Raw genomic sequence first — 20,735 nt, 5'->3', positions numbered from 1 at the left:
TTAGTGAATAGGGAGACATTGAAAGCTTCTCAGAAGGATAATCATTTGCCATATTATGAACTATTTATTTTCAAGTTTCCATGTCCCCAAAAGAATTTGAGGCAAATAACAATAAATGCAATGCAATAGGATAAAAATATGTATGTAAAGAGATTCAAATAAAATAAAAGACTAAAACAATAATAAAATAGTCAAATAATACCAGGAGGAGTTAGTACACAAAAATATGTAAAGATCCTGTACAATTATTAAGAGTAAGGTTCACAGTTCTGGGTTTCTACTTTACCGAAGCAAAAGCAGAGATGTAGTATCTATGGGCCAATGACAAAATCAAAGCTGTACTGTGTAAAGGTCAATCTAGCAGTGGCAGGAGGAATGGATTGGAGTGTGGGCAATGAATGAGGAGGGTAAGCTGGTTAAGAAGTTATTACAACAGCAAGAACCTCAACAAGATGATAACAAGAGACTCTTCTTTTGGAATTTTATTGCCCTTAATAAATGTCTGGTAAAAATGCTAAAATATTGCTCTGGTATCTTCGTGGTCCAAAACACGTTGCAAATGGCAACCCCAAAGATGTATAAAACTAATTTGTTCTTATTTTCTCTCTGCTTGAGGTGTTTTCCTTAGGGTGTGCATGTCGCACAATTAATTCCTTTCAAGAGATTCTTAAGTGTCCCTGGGGGTTTGGCAGGTTAAAAGTCCTCAATATCCTCTGTGTGCAACAATGACACTTGTAACTGTTAGACTGTGTGCTATTGTTCAGTGTAGATGACCCTTTTGCATTCTGAACACTAGTAAGTCATTTAAGAATAGATGTTCAGTTAATAACTGGTTTCTTTAAAAATAAATAAAGACTATGCTTTCCCCCTTTCTGTGAGTGTTCATTTTCAATATGATGATATGTGATACTAGCAGCAGGGAAAAGGAGATAGTTTGCAAAGGTAACTGCAGTTCCAAATTTTTTTTAAAAAGGAATCAAAGTAGTAATGACATAGATTCATTTCATTTTAGAATGCTTGGACCAGGCAGCAAGATATATTTGGATAACATTAGTTGGGTCCTGCAGTGAGAATAAGTTATTCCCTACCGGGTCTAAATTATTCAAAAGCAGGGATAAGTAAGAGGGAGACTAATTATTTCTATCAATGGGTCATGCTAACCTTTCCAAATAATGTATAGTTCTAAGCATACACACACTCAGTTTTCAGTTACATTCTTATCATAACATACTACGAAAAGTATCCTTTCTTATCCAAACTTCACCTTCCTCCTGAATTACTCCATGATTCCATTCCTCTTTCCTTTCTTCTTGCCATTTGCCCTTCTGACTAAATAACCTGAAAAAAGAATAGCTCTCAAATAGTTCTAATATCCCTACAGCTCTTTATTTCTGGTCAGCCACTGCTCAGATGTTTTCATTTTATTCTGTATTATGTAATATGAGATAAAAGGAGAGAAAGGGGTAGAGAAAAAGAGAGAGAGAGAGGGAAGCCTATGTGTTAATTATAAAGTGTAACATTACCATAGCAGGTCTCAAATTTAAACATACATGAGAATCACCTGGAGAGCTTTCTTACAATATGGATTTCTGGATGCACCCCTCATAGTTTCTGATTCAGTAGATCTGGGTAGGACTTGAAAATCTGAATTTCTAACAAGATCCCAGGTGATGCTGATGATGGCACCCTTGAGATCACACTTTGAGAAAGACTGTAATAAACTATTATTAACAATATTAAAGCTGCCTGGAGGGTTCTTTCTAATCTCATACCCTGTTTATTTTCAAGAGATCATCACTATGCTGATTTTAAACAATCATTACTTTGCTTTTTAAAAATACTCTAATTTTGTCACATATACATGTACGCCTAAACTATAATAAATAAAATGTGGCATATTCAGACAATGGAAAAACTACACAGCAGTGAAAAGGAATGAACTATAGCTACACACAATAACATGATGAATCTTAGAAATATAATTCAAGGTTAAAAAAATTTTACTGAAAATTACATGTAGTAACTTACTTTTTTTAAATGTTTAAAATTTTTCATTACCAGTTCTGGTTGATGATGTCCCCAGAAAAGCCTTTATATTTTTCACAAGTAATATATTGAATATGCAACCAACCTCCTTCCAAGGATCTCTGAGCATGTCACACTTTCTTATTTAATACAAAAGTTGTGAGGTAGGTAGAAGAAGACATTTCCTTTTATCTTTAACAAATAAGAAATGTGAAGTACATTTGAAGTACATTTTAAAGGAATTGTCAAAGGATGAATGTTTTTGGATAAATAAAGCCTAAACTCCAGATTCTTGAAGACTTTTATCGATGGCAATTGATTTAAGGTCCACAAGCAGTGGTATAGCATAATACGGTAAAAAAAAAATGTTCTGGTTAGGAATTAGGAGATGTAGATTCTAGTCCTGACTCTACTTCAAACAAGTCAAGTCAGTCCTCTAGGTTCATTCCCTCATTTACAAAATGATAAGGTTGATAGTTTTAAAACTATGCTCAAAGAAGTCCTAAGGACTATTCAGAGATATTTATGGAACTTCATTGAGCAATGAGGAGGATGGGCAGGTGTGGGGAGCAAGGGCACCTAATGATTGAGGTTCAGGGTCAATCTCCACCTCTTTAATATGAGCCATTGAACTTCTATCTGATTTGCATGTGCGGGACTGCTGCAAAGAGTTCATTTGGAGAAATGGTTGGGATGATGAAAAATAAAAGTTTGAAAACCACAGAACAAAGAGATTTTTAAAGGTCCTTCCAGCTTTAATCTCTCCTTGTACTCCAAACCTTTACCACCTTTCTCAAAGTGATGTATACAACACCACCACCAAAGCTCTCTTTCATCTCAGCCTTTTTTCATTAAAGAAAAAGAAATATCAGGGTGCCTGGGTGGTTCAGTGGGTTAAGCATCTGACTCCTGGTTTGGACTCAGATCATGATCTCCTGGTTTCATGGGTTTGAGCCCCGCAACTGGCTCTGCCCTGGCAGTGCACAGCCTGCTTAGAATTCTCGGTCTCCCTCTCTCTCTCTGCCCCTCCCCCACTCACATTGTCTCTGTTTCTCTCAAAATACATAAAATTAAAAAAAATTTAATAACGAAAAAGGAAAACAAATATCAACTCCCTCAACTTCCCACCTGAATACCCTAAAACTTATCACTCTTATCACCCTCACCTTCTTTTTAATGAAGCCTCTGAAGAAAAGATCTCACTTCTTAGCTTACATACAAATCTTCCCACCCATGTTATTGACCCCTTTCCCCACAATTCTTAAGACCTTGCCCATTTGTTATTTTCATTTTTCCCTCTCTCCCCTCCCCTATCTTTCTCCTCGCTCTCATTTTCAAGATAGTGTTCAGAGGCTACACATATGCTCAAGAATCTCTCTTCTTAAAAATAAACAAAGCACCTGGGTGGCTCAGTCGGTTAAGTGCCAGACTCTTAATTTCAGCCAGGTCATGATCTCACAGTTTGTGGTATTGATCCCCTCTTTGGGCTCTGCACTGTCAGTGTGGAGCCTGCTTGGGATTCATTCTCTCTCTCTCTCTCTCTCTCTCTCTCTCTCTCTCTCTCCCTCTCAATAAATAAATAAATAAATAAACATAAAACTCTCAAAAAATAAAGTAAAATTCCTCACCACAGCCTGCCTCCTCCTATAGTTACTGGCCCCGTCTTCCCTTTACAGATGAGCTCCTTGAAAGAATAGCTTGACCTTGAATTGTTGCTTCCATTTATTTCTATTTCATCACTTCTCAATCTACTATGGTTTGCCTTTTGTTCCCACCACTGCAATGAAAATGTTCTGATGAAATCCTCTGCCAATGATTATCTTGCTGCTCTATCTCTGCATCATTTAGTCATTATTTTAGATCAGCTCAGCACCTTAGAATCTCCTTCCGACCCTCCACTTTAGCTGCAGATGTCTCAGTAAAGGTGCTAGTGGCTATGGGGGGCCTGGGTGTCTCAGCCGGTTGAGGGTCCAGCTTCGGCTCAGGTCATGATCTCACAGTTCATGAGTTGGAGCCCCACATCGGGCTCTGTGCTGACAGCTTGGAGCCTGGGGCCTGCTTCGAATGCTGTGTCTCCCTCTCTCTCTGCTCCTCCTCCCGCTCATGTTCTGTCTCTCTCTCTCTTTCAAAAATAAATAAGACATTATTTTTTTTTAAAGGTGCTTGTGGCTATACTCTAGCACTCAGGGAACCTCTCCACATTCTGTCATTATACTACTGCACTCTGATCTGCTGCTGTTTGTTTCTCATAATTATTGTCTCATGCCCAGATTCTCTCTTTTTGCCTACCACCTTCAGATTGACCTTTAAGTTGGTATTAACTGAATCTCTTACTATTTCAGTTTCATTCTCTGACACTGCTACTCAGGTCATTTTGAGCTCCATGTTTTGCAGGCTGTGAAACACTTCATCCCAAACGCACACACTCAGTGCAAGCATCTAGGGACACAGCATTCTGATTTCTGGTTTGTTCAGAGATAATGAAGGGAGTAAATCCAAGGAGCTTATGTTTCTTCTCATGTTCCTCCCTAGATGATACTATCTTCTGACATGGTTTAACTACCACCTGTGAACAAGTAATTTTTAGTCTTTTTACTTCAGATTAAGACCCATGTATCCCAATTGCAGCAAGATACTGATACTTGGGTACCCAATAGGTAACTCAGACTCAATATGTCCAGAAGAGGGTGTGAATGACACCCTCTTTAACCTATCATTTACATTAGTGTTTGAATGGTCTTGTAATAAAACAGGATGAAATAAGTAGAGGTACACAACACAGAGTTGAGATCATAGATATACCTATGTCCACTATTTCTGGTACTCATCTCCATGGATCCCCATGAATCAAGCTAAAAGTTAAAGCTAATTAATCAGTTCTATCATTAAGTCATTTTTGCTTGCTTGCTTTTTATAATAATAAAGTAATTCCATACCTATCATCCAGTGCCTTTTACTCTAAGGAACATAAATATCTACTTACCAAAATTTCTTACTGGAAAATTTCTCCCAGGATCATTGAATATTAAGATCTAACCCAAGGGGCTCCTGGGTGGCTCAGTTGGTTAAATGTCCAACTCTTGGTTTTGGTTCAGGTCATGATCTCATGGTTGGTGACTTCAAGCTCTGCATCAAGTTCCATGATGTCAGTGCAGAGCCTGCTTAAGATTCTCTCTCTCTCTCTCTCTCTCTCTCTCTCTCTCTCTCTCCCTCTTTCTCTGTCCCCCCTCAAAATAAATAAATAAACTTAAAAAAAGATCTAACCCATAAATTACAACCTAAGTGGTTACTAGATTGAGATGTTAAACAAAAGACACAGAATGTCATTCTTTTCAAAGAATCTATCTGTGAATTTCTCTAAACATAAATCTTGGACAACTAGCCTCGCCCCAAAATAAGATATGAGACCCTACATGATAATATTCCGGATCAATGCCACAGTTTTGTTTGGTTTGGTTTTGTTTTTTACTCCTGACTCTCCACTACCATTGATTATATTATTTAACAAAAATTATTGAGTACCTAAAGTGCATTAGTAACTGTTATTGACATGAAGACACAGCAGGGAGCCAAACAATACACGTGTGCTATTTATTCTGTTCCCCTTACAGGATTCAGCCTCCACCCTTCTCTGGTTTACTCTGTTCTCCAAGAGGCTGACCTCTAAGAACTGCTTCACATGGGGGCTCCTTGCCAGCTGATTTCTGCTCCAGTTTTAACAATGAGTGCACTGGTAGAAGATTAGAAAATGGAAAGAGAGTTTCTTAATTTCTTTTGCTCCTCCTGACTCAAGGCTGTGTCTCTCCTTGTCAGTAGTTGAGTTTCTCCAAGACTACATCTTCTTTCAGACAATCTCTTCTTCCCAGACCCAGTTCTCAATGGGCTTTACTAACATTTTTTCCTTTCTCTTGTCCTTTCAAGTCTAGTTTCAATATAGTTTGTTTACTATGGAGATGGTGGGTGGAGAGATGGGTGAAATAGGTGATGGGGATTAAGGAGTACACTTGTCATGATGAGTACTGGGTGATATATGGAAGTGTTGAATCACTATCTTGTACACTTGAAACTAATGTAACACTGTAAGGTAACACTACTGGAATTGAAAGAAAAAAAATACTTTGTTTATTCTTGTAGCCCTGCCCATACTGCTGGAAATAATCCTTTAAAGTTTCTTTATTTGAACAATCTGCAAGGATTTCTGTTTCCTGATAAAACCCTGGAATGGTATAGTCCTAGGACTAATGGATTTCACATTCCATAGTGGCAGTGGATGAGGGGAAAAAAAGAGAGACAAAACATCAAACACATAATGACATAACACAATGTCATAGTAATTTGTGTTATGAAGAAAAAGTGAAGTAGGGTAAGAGCACTTGGGTTGAGGTAGTGGAAGATAGACTATTTTAATAGAATGTGGAGAGAAATTTTTTTTCTAAAGAAGCAACATTTTAACATAGACCTAAATAAAATGATGGAATCTATCTCATAGGTATAGAATGCTCTAGAGCATCAACAACAAAGGATATAGCAAGTGCAAAAGACCTGAGATGGGTAATTAATTAGCAGGTTTGAGGAGCAGCTAGAAGGTCACTGTGGCCACTTGGTCTTATTACTTTCATTTGCACTTATTCTTTCTAAAACTAGGCATAGAGGATCAATTATGTTTATGCACTCTTTTAAAGAATGTAGGTGAAAGCCATTGTATCCGCCTTCATGGAGGTAAAATAAACAGTAGAGAAATATTTTCTTCTACTTAAATTAGAAAAGAAGAAAAAGTATACTGCGGCATTTGGATTACTATAAAGTAGAATGTTAGTTAGACACTTCCATATAGTTTCTAATCTTCACAAGTCAAATTCAAGATCCACTCATTCATTAACTCACACATTCAACACAGTCACAGGCTACTAAAATGTTTAAAGTCAGTTTCCAAATAATATAAATATTTAATGTTATTTTTACATAAAATTACTTCTGACAATGAATTCAAATTGTATATAAGATGCAAGAGAATGAAAATAAAGGGAGGAATCAACTGAGATATATATAATTAGAGAAAACTTGAATCAGATGGTTGTTGAGCTGACTTTTTTTTCCTGGCCCAACAGTTTCTGAAAAAGTAAATTTTCTGCTGGATGTGATTTGGGAGCTGGGTGAAAACAACTGAATTTGTTCTTTTATAAGAAAAAGAAGAAGCAGAAGAGATCCATTACCTCTTCAAGGAAAAGAAAAACTATACTTCATCTTTAGATGCCCCCCTCATCTCCAGAATATGATTCATGTCTTCCACCATAGAATATTCTGTTTTGCCCTGCATTGTTCTACTGAATGATGGAGTAAGACGATAAAGCATTTCATCTAAGGATGCAAAACAGTGACAGGTTAGATTATACATTGAGGTTATTGAGATACAAATATGATTGCTCAGGGCACTCTTTTCAGGAAAGTAAAAATAATGATCTTTTAGATTTCTTGTATGAAGCAGCAATTTTGAACACATAAGTCTTCTCCCTCCTAGTCAAAAGACACGAAGTCCCATTATAAAAAAAGTTTCTTGCCAAGTTCTTTTGGGGTCCATTAACAAGAAGACTCATCTCTGACCTCAGCAGACTGCTCCACTTTGAAGGTTTTTGGAAAATTATTCTACATGATATTCTTGACTTTTCACAGAGCAAAAAGTCATGTAGCTGATTTAACCATCTATAATTAGAGAAGATTTGTTGTTCACTGTAAGATATGATTATGTCCAAAGGAATAGTAACTTTTCTGACAAACAATGACAATCAGAATCTATTTAAAATCAGATGCATAGGTCTGCTATCCTTGGTATTACAGCATGACTTTTCTTTGCTCCGTTTTTATCCTGAGTCAGATTTCCCAAATTTAGAGTGAAGCTTAGACTCTGAACCAAAATATTGTTTTTGAATTGCCAGAAGCTGCTTGTTAATTTTCCCATGTTCTTATAAACTCAATTAAAAGCTGAAACTTAGATCAAATTAAAATGACTTGCTCTGTTATAAAAATCCAGCCATCCAGCATTTCATGATATTGATGTTAATATATTTCATGTACAATAGTATTTTCTAATGTTCTCTGTAAGTTCCCTCATGTCTGTAGTCAATTAATTACTTGTTTTGTGTATGCTTATGGCAGCCTGGTTTCCTGTTTCCACTACCTCTTCTGCTCCCACAAAGTCCTAAAACACTTAAATCCTGACATTTATGAATCATAACTAAGTGCAATGCCCTTTCTTTTATTTTCTCTGAAAACAAGTCTCACACTAGAAGGGAGTCAAATATAACATCTCTAAAAACCTTAAATAGAATTCTTCTCCATTATCAAACATTAAGACCACAATTCATCTACAACATATGTCAATCATGGCAGATATTTGGCATCTTGACAAAAATTGTAGCATCGAATGCAAATAAGGGAGATGGCAAGATATGCTGCTTTCTTTACTTGAATATTGAGAAGTAGTAATAATGGAAATAATTGAGAAGCATTGTATTTGTTTTTATTTTCAGAATGATTAAAAATAAATGCTTTGACTGAAATCTGAAGATGTGGTAGAAAGAGCCATCCCATTCAGTCGGTAACCAGTAATCATTATTAATGCACAATAAAGTGCTACTCCTAAGACATATCCAAGTAGGTGTGAAAATTAGTCAAAAGGTAATGAAATTATTACCAAAAAACAAGTGAATGAAGTTCAATGATAAGCAAAATTCTTTAGGGTAAAAAAGGGTATCTTGGAAACTGAGTGCAATTTCTTTATTTTTTAATGTTTTGTTTATTTTAGAGGGAGCAGAAAGAGAGAAAGAGAATGAGCAGAGGAAGGACACTAAGAGACAAGGGGACAGAGCATCCAAAGCAGGCTGTGTGCTGACAGCAGTGAGCCCGATGTGGGGCTTGAACTAACGAACCATGAGATCATGACCTGAGCTGAGGTAGGAAGCTCAACCGACTGAGCCACACAATTGCCCCCTGAGTACAATTTCAACTGCTTCTCTTCCTCATACTAATCCCTTCCTGAATTACTATTTATCTGTAGCTTACTGGATCACCTGAGTCCTTCTGAACCTGCCTTGGAATTTTAGGCTCTTTAGTAACCTGTTTCAGACTAACAAATACTATTCCTGTCCCATCAACTACACACACACACACACACACACACACACACACACACTTTACCAGCCTCAATCATTGTTCATTTAGCTACATAAATAAGTTACGCTCATTCCAAACCACCCATACATATTCATACTCAGCATGGAAGAATAACGGGGGAAGAAACCGAAAAGAACATTTTAGACTAGGGAATAGCGTGAGGAGAGGCATGAAGCACAAAATACCATGCTATGTGTAAAGAACTACAATCATTGCTGGAAGAGGAAGTGCATGTTGAAGTTCACAAGAGAAGGGGCATTTTCATTGCTTTTAATTATATGCCGCATAATCAAAAGTGCATATTACGCAAATATTTTAAGACAATAGTGAATCAATGAGTCCATGCTTGGCATATGAGTATTAAAGATGACTAACATATAAGTGAATGTAGAGTCTTTATTTATACCTAACTGACCTTTTGTCAAAAAACTTTTCATAATGTCCCAGTTTCAACATGTGATGTCAGTGTGTAGTGTTAAGACTTGACAGTTGTTTGTTGTTGTTGTTGTTGTTTTGTTTTGTAATGCAAGCACATTGCCATTCATAAGACTAGAAAAAGAACCAGGCCACCCCTTCACATCACCCCCAAACTAAGGTTACTTTGTTTTGTGAGATTTTGGTTGATTTTAATAACACCATTTGAGCCACTTGCCTTTTCTCTTACGGTGTTTTAAATTCCCAATCTTATGCTTTAAATTTGCCAATAAAGAGTTGAGCCCAGGAACACCTAAGCCCCCACCCTCGACCTCAATAAAAACAGAACCTCTGGCCCAATGTGCTCTTTTTCTCTACTTGTCACTTTGCTTTGTGGCCCCAGATGTGCTGCGTAATTTCCTGGTCTTGTAAGTAATAAACTTTTATTTTTTCAAAGTTTCCTGATGGTTGTTGCTGAAGGGCATCTTGCAATCATAATAAGAGCTACAAAGGCCAGTCAAACCACAACGTTACTTATTGATGGGCTGAGACCAGCACAAAACACAATGCTATTAAATGTCCAGTTTCAGAATTATATAGTTAATGCATTTTTCTTATTTATTAAATGACCCAAACTTTGTAATATGGTGCCTCTCAAAGTATAAATTATAGACTCCTACATGAGAAAACTCACTTGATGCTTGGTAACATGTAAATTCCTGAAACTCAGGCTACATCTGCTGAATGAGAGGAGCCTAGGAATCTGAATTTTTATAAACATCCCCAGCTGATTCTAATGCACAATGACATTTAACCATACCACTAACATGACACTTGCCTGTGGTGAGTTAGAAAAAAGTAATTGCTGACAGAAGGTTAGCACATACTGACTTATGTATGCTGAATACTGTGTCAACATTTGCCAAGGCATAGTCCTCAGAGCCCTGCTTACTAGAGATGCTCTAGAAAAAGATTCCTGTGTTCAAATACATTTGTGATACAACCAAATTATTTACTTCTCTTAGATAGTCCCAGGGAATAGTAATATTAATGGCTCTGAGAAGTCCTGCGTTAAAAGAAAAGCTTTAACCCAGCACTTCCCAAATTTATTTAATTATGAAACCCTTTATTATCATAAACCTAGTAATGTATTATAAAGTAGGTATACTAATTTGAATACATTTACTAAATGCTCTAATGTTTTACTGTTAAATATGTCATTGGTGTTTATCACATTATGGAATTATTTTCCATTATAGTTTATTAAGATTATTTTTAAAGATTTTTTTATTTTTATTTTTTTTTTATTTTTTTTTTGTTGGCATGATTTTATTTTATTTTATTTTATTTTATTTTATTTTTTTTTTAATATATGAAATTTACTGTCAGATTGGTTTCCATACAACACCCAGTACTCATCCCAAAAGGTGCCCTCCTCAATACCCATCACCCACCCTGCCCTCCCTCCCACCCTGCCCTCCCTCCCACCCCCCATCAACCCTCAGTTTGTTCTCAGTTTTTAACAGTCTCTTATGCTTTGGCTCTCTCCCACTCTAACCTCTTTTTTTTTTTTTTTTTCCTTCCCCTCCCCCATGGGTTTCTGTTATGTTTCTCAGGATCCACATAAGAGTGAAACCATATGGTATCTGTCTTTCTCTGTATGGCTTATTTCACTTAGCATCACACTCTCCAGTTCCATCCATGTTGCTACAAAAGGCCATATTTCATTTTTTCTCATTGCCACGTAGTATTCCATTGTGTATATAAACCACAATTTCTTTATCCATTCATCAGTTGATGGACATTTAGGCTCTTTCCATAATTTGGCTATTGTTGAGAGTGCCGCTATAAACATTGGGGTACAGGTGCCCCTATGCATCAGTACTCCTGTATCCCTTGGATAAATTCCTAGCAGTGCTATTGCTGGGTCATAGGGTAGGTCTATTTTTAATTTTCTGAGGAACCTCCACACTGCTTTCCAGAGCGGCTGCACCAATTTGCATTCCCACCAACAGTGCAAGAGGGTTCCTGTTTCTCCACATCCTCTCCAGCATCTATAGTCCCCTGATTTCTTCATTTTGGCCACTCTGACTGGCGTGAGGTGGTATCTGAGTGTGGTTTTGATTTGTATTTCCCTGATAAGGAGCGACGTTGAACATCTTTTCATGTGCCTGTTGGCCATCTGGATGTCTTCTTTAGAGAAGTGTCTATTCATGTTTTCTGCCCATTTCTTCACTGGGTTATTTGTTTTTCGGGTGTGGAGTTTGATGAGCTCTTTATAGATTTTGGATACTAGCCCTTTGTCCGATGTGTCATTTGCAAATATCTTTTCCCATTCCGTTGGTTGCCTTTTAGTTTTGTTGGTTGTTTCCTTTGCTGTGCAGAAGCTTTTTATCTTCATAAGGTCCCAGTAATTCACTTTTGCTTTTAATTCCCTTGCCTTTGGGGATGTGCCGAGAAAGAGATTGCTACGGCTGAGGTCAGAGAGGTCTTTTCCTGCTTTCTCCTCTAAGGTTTTGATGGTTTCCTGTCTCACATTCAGGTCCTTTATCCATTTTGAGTTTATTTTTGTGAATGGTGTGAGAAAGTGGTCTAGTTTCAACCTTCTGCATGTTGCTGTCCAGTTCTCCCAGCACCATTTGTTAAAGAGACTGTCTTTTTTCCATTGGATGTTCTTTCCTGCTTTGTCAAAGATGAGTTGGCCATACGTTTGTGGGTCTAGTTCTGGGGTTTCTATTCTATTCCATTGGTCTATGTGTCTGTTTTTATGCCAATACCATGCTGTCTTGATGATGACAGCTTTGTAGTAGAGGCTAAAGTCTGGGATTGTGATGCCTCCTGCTTTGGTCTTCTTCTTCAAAATTACTTTGGCTATTCGGGGCCTTTTGTGGTTCCATATGAATTTTAGGATGGCTTCTTCTAGTTTCGAGAAGAATGCTGGTGCAATTTTGATTGGGATTGCATTGAATGTGTAGATAGCTTTGGGTAGTATTGACATTTTGACAATATTTATTCTTCCAATCCATGAGCAGGGAATATCTTTCCATTTCTTTATATCTTCTTCAATTACCTGCATAAGCTTTCTATAGTTTTCAGCATACAGATCTTTTACATCTTTGGTTAGATTTATTCCTAGGTATCTTATGCTTCTTGGTGTATTGTGAATGGGATCAATTTCTTCATTTGTCTTTCTGTTGCTTCATTGTTAGTGTATAAGAATGCAACTGATTTCTGCACATTGATTTTGTATCCTGCAACTTTGCTGAATTCATGTATCAGTTCTAGCAGACTTTTGGTGGAGTCTATCGGATTTTCCATGTATAATATCATGTCATCTGCAAAAAGCGAAAGCTTGACTTCATCTTTGCCAATTTTGATGCCTTTGATTTCCTTTTGTTGTCTGATTGCTGATGCTAGAACTTCCAGCACTATATTAAACAACAGCGGTGAGAGTGGGCATCCCTGTCGTGTTCCTGATCTCAGGGAAAAAGCTCTCAGTTTTTCCCCGTTGAGGATGATGTTAGCTGTGGGCTTTTCATAAATGGCTTTTATGATCTTTAAGTATGTTCCTTCTATCCCGACTTTCTCAAGGGTTTTTATTAAGAAAGGGTGCTGGATTTTGTCAAAGGCCTTTTCTGCATCGATTGACAGGATCATATGGTTCTTCTCTTTTTTTTTGTTAATGTGATGTATCACGTTGATCGATTTGCGAATGTTGAACCAGCCCTGCATCCCAGGAATGAATCCCACTTGATCATGGTGAATAATTCTTTTTATATGCTGTTGAATTCGATTTGCTAGTATCTTATTAAGAATTTTTGCATCCATATTTATCAGGGATATTGGCCTGTAGTTCTCTTTTTTTACTGGGTCTCTGTCTGGTTTAGGAATCAAAGTAATACTGGCTTCATAGAATGAGTCTGGAAGTTTTCCTTCCCTTTCTATTTCTTGGAATAGCTTGAGAAGGATAGGTATTATCTCTGCTTTAAATGTCTGGTAGAACTCCCCTGGGAAGCCATCTGGTCCTGGACTCTTATTTGTTGGGAGATTTTTGATAACCGATTCAATTTCTTCGCTGGTTATGGGTCTGTTCAAGCTTTCTATTTCCTCCTGATTGAGTTTTGGAAGAGTGTGGGTGTTTAGAAATTTGTCCATTTCTTCCAGGTTGTCCAATTTGCTGGCATATAATTTTTCATAGTATTCCCTGATAACTGTTTGTATCTCTGATGGATTGGTTGTAATCATTCCATTTTCATTCATGATTTTATCTATTTGGGTCATCTCCCTTTTCTTTTTGAGAAACCTGGCTAGAGGTTTGTCAATTTTGTTTATTTTTTCAAAAAACCAACTCTTGGTTTCGTTGATCTGCTCTAGTTTTTTTAGGTTCTATATTGTTTATTTCTGCTCTGATCTTTATTATTTCTCTTCTTCTGCTGGGTTTAGGCTGCCTTTGCTGTTCTGCTTCTATTTCCTTTAGGTGTGCTGTTAGATTTTGTATTTGGGATTTTTCTTGTTTCTTGAGATAGGCCTGGATTGCAATGTATTTTCCTCTCAGGACTGCCTTCGCTGCATCCCAAAGCGTTTGGATTGTTGTATTTTCATTTTCGTTTGTTTCCATATATGTTTTAATTTCTTCTCTAATTGCCTGGTTGACCCACTCATTCGTTAGTAGGGTGTTCTTTAACCTCCATGCTTTTGGAGGTTTTCCAGACTTTTTCCTGTGGTTGATTTCAAGCTTCATAGCATTGTGGTCTGAAAGTATGCATGGTATAATTTCAATTCTTGTAAACTTATGAAGGGCTGTTTTGTGACCCAGTATATGATCTACCTTGGAGAATGTTCCATGTGCACTCGAGAAGAAAGTATATTCTGTTGCTTTGGGATGCAGAGTTCTAAATATATCTGTCAAGTCCATCTGATCCAATGTATCATTCAGGGCCCTTGTTTCTTTATTGACCGTGTGTCTAGATGATCTGTCCATTTCTGTAAGTGGGGTGTTAAAGTCCCCTGCAATGACCACATTCTTATCAATAAGGTTGCTTATGTTTATGAGTAATTGTTTTATATATCTGGGGGCTCGGGTATTTGGCGCATAGACATTTATAATAGTTAGCTCTTCCTGGTGGATAGACCCTGTGATTATTATATAATGCCCTTCTTCATCTCTTGTTACAGCCTTTAATTTAAAGTCTAGTTTGTCTGATATAAGTATGGCTACTCCAGCTTTCTTTTGGCTTCCAGGAGCATGATAAATAGTTCTCCATCCCCTCACTCTCAATCTAAAGGTGTCCTCAGATCTAAAATGAGTCTCTTGTAGACAGCAAATAGATGGGTCTTGTTTTTTTATCCATTCTGATACCCTATGTCTTTTAGTTGGCGCATTTAATCCATTTACATTCAGTGTTATTATAGAAAGATATGGGTTTAGAGTCATTGTGATGTCTGTATGTTTTATGCTTGTAGTGATGTCTCTGGTACTTTGTCTCACAGGATCCCCCTTAGGATCTCTTGTAGGGCTGGTTTCGTGGTGACAAATTCCTTCAGTTTTTGTTTGTTTGGGAAGACCTTTATCTCTTCTTCTATTCTAAATGACAGACTTGCTGGATAAAGGATTCTCGGCTGCATATTTTTTCTGTTTAGCACACTGTAGATATCGTGCCAAGCCTTTCTGGCCTGCCAAGTTTCAAAGGAGAGATCAGTCACGAGTCTTATAGGTCTCCCTTTATATGTGAGGGCACGTTTATCCCTTGCTGCTTTCAGAATTTTCTCTTTATCCTTGTATTTTGCCAGTTTCACTATGATATGTCGTGCAGAAGATCGATTCAAGTTACGTCTGAAGGGAGTTCTCTGTGCCTCTTGGATTTCAATGCCTTTTTCCTTCCCCAGTTCAGGGAAGTTCTCAGCTATAATTTGTTCAAGTACCCCTTCAGCACCTTTCCCTCTCTCTTCCTCCTCTGGGATACCAATTATGCGTATATTATTTTTTTTTAGTGTATCACTTAGTTCTCTAATTTTCCCCTCATACTCCTGGATTTTTTTATCTCTCTTTCTTTCAGCTTCCTCTTTCTCCATAACTTTATCTTCTAGTTCACCTATTCTCTCCTCTGCCTCTTCAAGCCGAGCCATCGTGGTTTCCATTTTGTTTTGCATTTCATTTAAAGCGTTTTTCAGCTCCTCGTGACTGTTCCTTAGTCCCTCGATCTTTGTGGCAAGAGATTCTCTGCTGTCCTGTATACTGTTTTCAAGCCCAGCGATTAATTTTATGACTATTATTCTAAATTCACTTTCTGTTATATTATTTAAATCCTTTTTGATCAGTTCATTAGCTGTTGTTATTTCCTGGAGATTCTTCTGAGGGGAATTCTTCCGTTTGGTCATTTTGGAGAGTCCCTGGCGTGGTGAGGACCTGCAGGGCACTTCCCCTGTGCTGTGGTGTATAACTGGAGTTAGTGGGCGGGGCCGCAGTCCGACCCGATGTCTGCCCCCAGCCCACTGCTGGGGCCACAGTCAGACTGGTGTGTGCCTTCTCTTCCCCTCTCCTAGGGGCGGGATTCACTGTGGGGTGGCGTGTCCCGTCTGGGCTACTTGCACACTGCCAGGCTTGTGTTGCTGGGGATCTGGCATATTAGCTGGGGTGGGTAGGCAAGGTGCACGGGGGCAGGAGGGGCAGGCTTAGCTCGCTTCTCCTTAGGTGATCCACTTCAGGAGGGGCCCTGTGGCAGCGGGAGGGAGTCAGATCCGCTGCCGGAGGTTTGGCTCCGCAGAAGCACAGAGTTGGGTGTTTGTGCGGAGCGAGCAAGTTCCCTGGCAGGAACTGGTTCCCTTTGGGATTTTGGCTGGGGGATGGGCGGGGGAGATGGCGCTGGCGCCTTTGTTCCCCGCCAAGCTGAGCTCTGCCATCCGGGGGCTCAGCAGCTCTCCCTCCCTTTGTCCTCCAGCCTTCCCGCTTTCCGAGCAGAGCTGTTAACTTATGACCTCCCAGACGCTAAGTCGCGCTTGCTGTCGGAACACAGTCTGTCCGGCCCCTCCGCTTTTGCCAGCCAGACTCGGGGGCTCTGCTTGGCCGGCGAGCCGCCCCTCCGCCCTGGCTCCCTCCCGCCAGTGCGTGGAGCGCGCACCGCCTCGCCGCCCTTCCTACCCTCTTCCATGGGCCTCTAGTCTGCGCTTGACTCCGGAGACTCCGTTCTGCTAATCCTCTGGTGGTTTTCTGGGTTCTTTAGGCAGGTGTAGGTGGAATCTAAGTGATCGGCAGGACGCGCTGTGAGCCCCGCGTCCTCCTACGCCGCCATCTTCCGGAACCCCCCTAAAGATTTTTTTAAATCAGAGGTATATTGGAATATATTTTAAATGAGGACTATAACTCATTTACATAATTTATATATTTATAACTCATATAACTCATGAAAACAAACAAAACACATTGAGATTCCAGATGCTTTTTTCAATAAACTGTTCAATTTATTCATGTGTTATTATTTATGATCTAAATAATTTTATAATAAGAAAACCCACCAACAAAACTTACTTGACTAATGTGAGTCATAAATCAAGGTAAAATATGTCTCAGTTCTCCTGTTAGAATGTTAAAAATTTTGTTTGATAACTAAACAAGAAATAATTTGACATGATATTAGTGGATCAGTGTAATTTGTAAAGCAACCATTAGCAGTTATAGTTCAGAGTCTACTTTCAATGATTTCTTCATTGACATGGCATTCCACTCCATATCACACATGTGATGTACTCTCCATTATATGGCATTGGATTCAATGCAGTGTGGCTTTATTTGTGAAATTCTGAGCACATCTTTGTCACCTCACACTAGAGCTGATCCCCGACCCTGGGACACTGGAAACACATTAGAAACATCTGAGTCTGTTTGCTCAAATTTTTACCCAAGCAGCCCGCCTTCACCTATTCACAAATTACAGCCAAGAAAACAAAACTTTCACCTTTATAGACATAGTATTTCCAGAAAGTACAGTTTATTATATTTATGTGTCAATTCACTTGACCTCACTGGTACCATTTTTACCTGTTTCTCCATCATAATTGGAAACCTCTAACTTCTCTCAAAAGTTTTAAATAAAATCAAGCCCATTTATAGAAGTACAGACATGGAATCTTTTAAAGCTGAGAATGGAGTATGATACAAGTAGTAATAACATAAGGTAGAAATCATTTGCTTTAAAGACTGCATCAAATATTGAGGAATGTCCCATTGTAAAAATCCATTTAGCACAGAATTAGTAATCAAATTTTTTTTTTGCCAGTCTCCTTAGGAACTAGCTGCTAAAACTTCTTTGGAACCTTAGTGTGAGAAAGGCTGCAGCAACTGTAAACTACTTTTTTCATCTGAAATACACTTAGAGTTATGAAAAGCGCAGCAAAACATCTGCAAAGGAAAGAAAGCACTAGAGGTTTAGAAGGGCAAGTTAGTAAACTTCCCAGAATTATCTCAGGGCCTGTCAGGGAATGTTAAAAAGGATTTTTCCCAAAAAGCTGCCAGAGACAGAACTGGAGCTGCCAAGAGTTAAAGGAAGTAAACAAAGTGTGGAAGGACCCAAGAGATTTCTATATTGTAGACTCAGAGTCAGGATGTGTAGATAGACACTAAACTCTGAAGTAGAAGAATATACAAAGGAATATAATGGGTTGAGCCTTGTATGATCAACACAGTCTGTACACAAACAAGATATATTCCATAATTTGCGAAGTACTCATTACAGTGATTCCCAAAGAGTAGTTTCATAGCTGCTACTTGAGATGGAATAAAACTAAATTTACACGTTTTAATAAATTAAGAGCTTGATCAGAAAGATTCAAAAATGCATTTTTAAAAGAAAATATAATATATGAGTGCTCACTTTGGCAGCACATATACTAAAATTGGAACAATATATAGATTAGCATGTCCTCCGTGCAAGGATGACATGCAAATTCCTGAAGTGTTACATAAAAAAAGAAAAGAAAAGAAAATAGAATATATAAGTGGAAAGTCAAAAAAGGCAGCATAGAGAATTCTGAATAATTAATACTCTTAAGGATTGACAAGCATTTGAGTCAAGTTCACCATAAATTCAGAAAAGTGCATTTAGGAATTTAAGAAGACATAAACTATTATCAATGGGTTATTTTTGCCTCAATTTACACTAGCCAAGTCATGTATCCTCTCTCATTCATGTTTCTTATAATCTTTTAAGTAATTCATAGGCCTAATATATGTTTAATGGAAATTTATAGAGATTTATGTTAAGAATCTTCACAATAAAATGTAAATCTCTGTTGATTATATTTCCATCATTAAGTGTTTAGTAGTACCTTCAGACATACTGTAGAAATGATGTATAGAATGTTTAATGCATTTATTCTATGAGGAGTTATAAATATAATATTGCACTAGACAGCTGTCACTGTCTTCTAATGTATTACAAGACAGTGTTGGTAACTGCTATGAATTTTAAAGATTTTTTTGTTACCAAAAAAGCTGGATAACTGGATATTAGCTTACTTAAAGTCACACTCCCTGAAGTCAATAAAATATACAAATATTTTTAAGTTCCAATATACTTCATACTACATTTTAATGTTAGATAAATCTGGACTACTAACTAAATATATAAGTTGAGTGATAAATCTTAATAAGGTGATGATAATATGTCAACATCAGGATATTTATCCAAGAGGAAGTCAGAACAAAGTAAAAACCTTTGTGTTATACATTTCTATTGTGTGGTTTTAGAGAACATTCCTTCAGAATGTTCATCCTGTATCTATACAATAGTTTTCCTTCACATTACAACCTCCACACTCCAAATTCCACCATACCAGGTCAATCTACTAGCAACTAAACCTCTCATGCTATCTCTGCACTTTTGCATGGAATCCCTCTACTTTAAATATTGTCATGATACCTTTCCAAAGAAACAAACTTTCTAATCTCTTTATATTTCATTTGAATTTTTATGTACTTCTGATGAGTCCCAGTCTATACTTAAGTTTCCACAATTTTTAATTGTTCCAGCCCTATTTAATAACAGTGTGTATCACAGGGTCATAATCATGCTTGTATGTAGGAATTATTCTCTGAAAATGATGTAAGAAAGTAAGGCTTGTTCCTACAACAAGATCTCAAATTCCTTTAGGAGAGGGCTCAAAGACTGCAGTTGATCTTCCATAGTATCTACTTCAATGTTGTCATTTAGCCAAAAGGACTTACTGAATATTTCTTTGTATTATTAACACTGTAAAATGTATTATGAATATAGATGTGAGTAAAGATTATTGTCTATGCATAGAGTAGGCTGTGAATAAATGTTTCTTGTACAAATGAGTATAGACAGTAATACATTGTCTTTAGCCACTCTGTGCATGTTTCTGGATTTGTATATCTTTCCTCTGGACTCTAGAATTTCTGTGAAAGGGCCTTTCCAAGCATACTTTTTAAAATACATCTTCTAATGCAAACAGAAATTTGCAATACTTACCATTAAATTGTCAGTATTTAAGTCCAACAATTATAAGCACTTCAAAGGTGTTGGTGATGCCTAAGTCAAATAATAAATAAACTCTGATCTTCAGAGTGGTGTGAGAGAATAGAAGTGGCACCGTATTAAGAGTCAGGGATCTGAACTCTATCACTAGATTTTTCCTATAATATTGGACATGTCACTTGGCCTCTTTAGACCCATTTCTCACATATTCACTCTTTAAACCCTTCTATCTCAAAATATGTTCTGTGGAACAGCAACATGAGCATCACCTAGGAACTTGTTAGCAATGCAGAACCTCAAGCCCCATCCTAGACATACTGAATTGTGGATTAAAATCTACATTTTCACAGGATTTCCCAGCTGATCTGTATAAACATTAGAGCTTGAGAGGCACTTCCCTAGACCATGAGATTCTTGATGACAAAGACTATCGTATTTGCCACTGTATCCCTTAACACCTATTAATGAGCCTAACACATAGTAGGCATTCAATAATTTGTCCAAAGGATGAATGAAAATGTAAAAATAAAGGGCTAAGATTGATTGCTTCTCTGGTCCTTTCCAAGTCTAATACTCTGTAATTGTAGGCCAAGTTTAAATTGGTTGACTTTAACATAGGCAAAATGGGACTTG

At 37.6% G+C, this 20,735-nt stretch overlaps 1 non-coding gene across 1 annotated transcript; it reads left to right on the top strand.

The window, feature by feature from the left end:
* Positions 1-18,468: 18,468 nt before the first annotated feature.
* Positions 18,469-18,572, top strand: LOC128773976 (U6 spliceosomal RNA). The gene has a single exon (XR_008418464.1). It is a non-coding gene; the product is annotated as a U6 spliceosomal RNA (small nuclear RNA).
* The last annotated feature ends 2,163 nt before the right edge of the window (positions 18,573-20,735 follow it).

This window comes from Panthera pardus, unplaced genomic scaffold (genome assembly GCF_024362965.1).
Source record: "Panthera pardus isolate Hobbes unplaced genomic scaffold, ASM2436296v1 HiC_scaffold_27, whole genome shotgun sequence".
NCBI lineage: Eukaryota > Metazoa > Chordata > Mammalia > Carnivora > Felidae > Panthera > Panthera pardus.
Note: the sequence above shows the minus strand (reverse complement) of the source record. Positions and strands in the feature narration are given on the sequence as shown.